This window comes from Myotis brandtii, unplaced genomic scaffold (genome assembly GCF_000412655.1).
Source record: "Myotis brandtii unplaced genomic scaffold, ASM41265v1 scaffold466, whole genome shotgun sequence".
Lineage (NCBI taxonomy): Eukaryota > Metazoa > Chordata > Mammalia > Chiroptera > Vespertilionidae > Myotis > Myotis brandtii.
Window position 1 is genome coordinate 1,231,292 of NW_005367809.1, and position 3,943 is coordinate 1,235,234.

Sequence of the window (3,943 nt, forward strand, 5' to 3'; positions counted from 1 at the left end):
GAATAACTATGTTAAAATGAAATACCCCTTTTAAAAGAAAAGGTAAAACTATGAAAGTGTATGCTCCAGGAAATTTGATATAGAGCTTTAAAAATGAAGAATAAAGTCTATGACATTACCAACTCAGAAAATGGGTAAAAAAAGGAACCAGAAGATAAAACTGAGGAAAGTAGTTAAACTATAAAATATAAAGAAATGAAACATATGAATGTGTGTATAAGAAACACAAAGAATATTAAATTCTAATATGTATTTATTAGAATTTTTGAAGAAAATATTTGAACAAAAGGGAGAGAGGCAATATTTTTTTATTTTTTTAGAAAATTAAAAATATAAACTTGTTAATTCAATCACAGAAAATACCAAGCAGACAGATTATTATTAATTATGCAAATCTCTTTGAAACCTCACAACTTCATTGGCAAGGTAAATAATTTCAACTTAGCCAAGGAATAAAGTCTTACTTACTATAATGCCAACTAACAAAAAGCAGATTTCTCAGAAGCAATGAGATGTTATTTTCAAATGTTGTAAGATAAATTATTGTCAAGGTAGAATTCTATGCACAGGTTAGATTATTATTAAAAATGAGGATGAAATAAAGACACGAAGATAAAAAGCTACTCATATAAATTGCTACTGATGAACAACTTTTGAAAAAATACTAATGAAAGATGAACTTCATATTTAAAATAAAAGTTAAAACGAAAAGTTAAGAGTGATATGCACTAAAGGAGAGATGAAACAAGGTAGCAGAAAACATGTGGTTAATCCATTTGACCGCAGTGTATTAAACATTATACATAGAATCCAGGCACTAAACATAACAGTTGCTTTTTCTTTAGCTCTGATTAAAGTTGCAGTTATCATTTATCTTTTTATATATATATTTTATTGATTTTTTACAGAGAGGAAGGGAGAGGGATAGACAGGTAAAATCATCAATGAGAGAGAAACACCGAGCAGCTGCCTCCTGCACACCTCCTACTGGGGATGTGCCCGCAACCAAGGTACATGCCCTTGTCCAGAATCGAACCTGGGACCCTTCAGTCCGCAGGCCGACCCTCTATCCACTGAGCCAAACCAGTCAGGGCAATCTTAAACCAAAACTTAGAATCCCCAGTATGAAAAGGTTGGTGCTACAGCTCTTCTGAAACTGTGACAAAGCTTGAACTTGTAGTTTGCCTATTCCCAGTATAACATCCATGGTCAGCTTCTCTTAGGATTTCTTTTCTACCATCTCTTTGGCAACTTGTACCAACTTTCTGAGTGATAGTTTTATTACTGTTATCATTGAAGCCAACATAGGTTATATAGAATAGAGCCCTCAAAGGCATGTTGCTATGGATTAAATTTTAATGTTGGAATTCTAATGCCCAATGTGATGGTATTAGAGGATGCCTTTGGGAGGTAATTAGGTCATGAGGGGGGAACCTTCATGAATGGTGGTATTAATGCCCTTGGAAAAGAAGCAGGATAGAGTCCCCTTGCCCCTCTGCCTTGTGAGGATACAGGAAGAATGCCAACCAGAAGAGGGTCCTCATCCAGCCGTGGTGGCCTCCTGATCTCAGACTTCCAAACTCCACAACTGTGAGAAATATATTCCTGTTTTTAATAAGCTATAGTTTGTGGTATTTTGTCATAGCAGCCCAAATGGTGAAGGCACACCTGGTAACAGAATCAGGATCTCACATGTGACACTATTGCTCTTCAAAACAAAAACAGAAAAACAACCTGGTTATTCCCTGGACAGAGTAATTGACTTGATGAACAATCATTCACCTATATTTATCTATTCAGCCTTTTTATGTGTTTTTTTTTATAATAAACATTTGTATTGTTAATACCTTCTTGAAAAAATAGCCTCTCCCTTAGTAAATGGAATTCAGGTTTGAGAACTGGCTCACTTCTAGAAATTGAACCATTAATTGTCACTTTTCTTTGGGTGGCTTCTGTCATTGGACTGATTTCCACCTGTTTTTGTCCTCTGGATTCAGGGAATGGTTGTCTTCTCAAGAAGGCTCTCTGGCTTTCCCTGTCACCTTCAGTTGGTGATTAGTCATCCTTAGGCTTTCATTCTCTTTCTCTTAACAGCTTTAACAATTGAACCAGGACAGCATGTGGGGAAATATAATTGCACAAGCTGCCAGTACAGGGCCCACATTGCCACCTAGATAATTGGTTATTCGGCTGCAAGATTAGGTACCAACTATCATAGGCCAGGCTCCTCAGGAAACATGCCATGGAAAAGATATTGCATGCAAGAGGTTTATTGGAGAAAAATTGTCAGAACCTGTACCTGTGAGGATTATCCTGCGTTGAAGCAAAAGGACAAGGGAAATTCACCTGCAAGCTGTCAGCAGCTGCCACTTAATGTGGCCGATAAAATAAGGCAGCATCTGGGCAGTCCACCACTGTGCTCCCTTTTGCACATGAAGGTACTTTTATTGTTTTTAAAGGATACCAGTAACTTCCCTTACTCTTGGCAACTCTTAACCAAAATCGCAAGTTTTTATTAACTATAGTAAAAAGAGTTTCGGGGTAGAAAACATTATATATCTCTGTTTACCCACCCCAGAATTTTTTAACACACTATGCTCCCCAAACATGCTTTTCTTCTGTTAAAGAATTCACAAATATTATAATTCTCTTCACTCAAATGTTCTCCATGACATTCCTGTTTATAAAATTCTTCTTTAAAAATATATTTTATTGATTTTTTACAGAGAGGAAGGGAGAGGAATAGAGAGTTAGAAACATCGATGAGAGAGAAACATTGATTAGCTGCCTCCTGCACACCCTCTACTGGGGATGTGCCCTCAACCAAGGTACATGCCCTTGACCTGAATCAAATCTGGGACCCTTCAGTCCACAAGCTGACACTCTATCCACTGAGCCAAACTGGTTACTCCCTGTTTATAAAATTCTTAACTATCTTCCACATTTTCTTAAAATATGACTGTCTACTCAGTCTTTCCTCATTGACTTATGATCATCTATTTTGTTTGATATTCCCTAATATGTATTTCTTATAACTTTTATTGTTGTATTGTCAATTTAAATTATCATTATGTCTATACTTGATATAAAAAATACTGTATAGTTGTGTAAAATACATGTTTATTGTGAAGAACTTAAGAAATGTATAAAACTGCAAAATATAAAAGAAACTAAACCTATCTACTCAGAATTAACAATTATCTACTCAGAATTAACAATATAAACATTAAATAAATAAATATTTAGGATAAATATTTTGAAAAGGTAGAATAAGTGTTTAAAAAATTACTAAGAAAAATTTGCATACAATGAAGTACAAAACCTTAAGTATACAGAAAAATGAACTTTTATAGGTATACTCCCATACAACAATACCCTAGATCAAGTTATAAAGCAAAAAATACTTTTTATGAAGTACAATTTAGGACAAATGTTACTTAATGTAATGGAAGATAATAGATGAAGTGATATTAAAATTTTACTAAATTTTTTTAAAAACATTTTAACATTATAAATATATTTTTAAAGCTCACTCTTAAGTAGAGAATAGAGATAGCATAGACATGAACATTATGATGATCATATTTTATAAATAATGTTCCAATGTCAGGTAGATTAAAATACAAGCATAATATAAAAGGTGAAGAAATTAATAATCTCATATTTCTTCCTAATTTACCTAATTCCCTTCTCACTTTCAACACTTTAGCTATATTGTTAATATTATTATACCATAAAAATTGACATTTACATCCTTTACAATTACCACAATACCCACAATTATCCATTAATACTTTTCCACATTAATGGCATTCTCTTATAACCTATCATTTTAGCTAAACCTAATATCAATCTTGTTTTATTTTATCCTTGTCTCTTGATATTAGCTTGCTTGACATTGCTAAGGATTTATATTATACTTTTTATCATCTATTTTTTTAAG